Genomic DNA, 1,270 nt, shown 5'->3' on the forward strand with positions numbered 1-1,270 from the left:
GGAATTTTATAAACCGGAAATTATATAATTCAGGAACTTTCTAATAGCAAAATTTCATTAATCGAGAATTGAATTATTCGGAAATTTTCGAATTCGGGAATTATATTATTTAAGAATTTTATTATTCGGGAGTTTTCCAATTCGGTAATTTTATTATTCGGTAATTTTCCAATTCGGGAATTTTAAAGTTCGGAAATTTTAATATTCACTAATTTTATCATTCGGTAATTTTCCAATACAGCAATTTTAATGTTCGGAAATTTTATTATTCGGGAGTTTTCCAATTGGGAAATTTCATTACTTGGAAATTTCGTTTTTCGGGGATTTTATTAATCGAAAATGTTATTATTCGGAAATTTTCTAATTCGGGAATTTTATTTTTCGTAAATTTTATTAATCGGGAATTTTATTATTTGGGAATTTTATAAACCGGGAATTATATAATTCAGGAACTTTCTAATAGCAAAATTTCATTAATCGAGTATTGAATTATTCGGAAATTTTCGAATTCGGGAATTTTATTATATAAGAATTTTATTATTCGGGAATTTTCCAATTCGGTAATTTTATTATTCGGTAATTTTCCAATTCGGGAATTTTAAAGTTCAGAAATTTTAATATTCACTAATTTTATCATTCGGTAATTTTCCAATACAGCAATTTTAATGTTCGGAAATTTTATTATTCGGGAGTTTTCCAATTGGGAAATTTCATTACTTGGAAATTTCTTTTTTCGGGGATTTTATTAATCGAAAATGTTATTATTCGGAAATTTTCTAATTCGGGAATTTTATTATTCGTAAATTTTATAAATCGGAAATTATATAATTTAGGAACTTTCTAATACCAAAATTTCATTGATCAAGAATTTAATTATTCGGAAATTTTCGAATTCGGGAATTTTATTATTTAAGAATTTTATTATTCGGAAATTTTCCAATTCCGAAATTTTATTAATCGGGAATGTCATTGCTTGGGAAATATTTCAAATGAGGAATTTCATTATCAGGAAATTTTCCAATTGGGGAATTTTATTATTCACGAACTTTCCAAATTACTCGATAATTTTGCAAACTGGAAATTTCTCAGTGTCGGGAGTTTTCTCATAGGGATTTTTCAGTCGTCCCTTAATTAATTGTGGTTTTATATCAAATCTTTTGGTTTTCTTTAGATTTTCAGTTAGTCAAACGAATAATAAATCAACATCCAAGTGAATAATGTCATAATTAAATTAAATCAAATTTAATGCAAGAAAATTAAAGAAAACTAA

This window comes from Belonocnema kinseyi, chromosome 3 (genome assembly GCF_010883055.1).
Source record: "Belonocnema kinseyi isolate 2016_QV_RU_SX_M_011 chromosome 3, B_treatae_v1, whole genome shotgun sequence".
NCBI classification, from domain to species: domain Eukaryota; kingdom Metazoa; phylum Arthropoda; class Insecta; order Hymenoptera; family Cynipidae; genus Belonocnema; species Belonocnema kinseyi.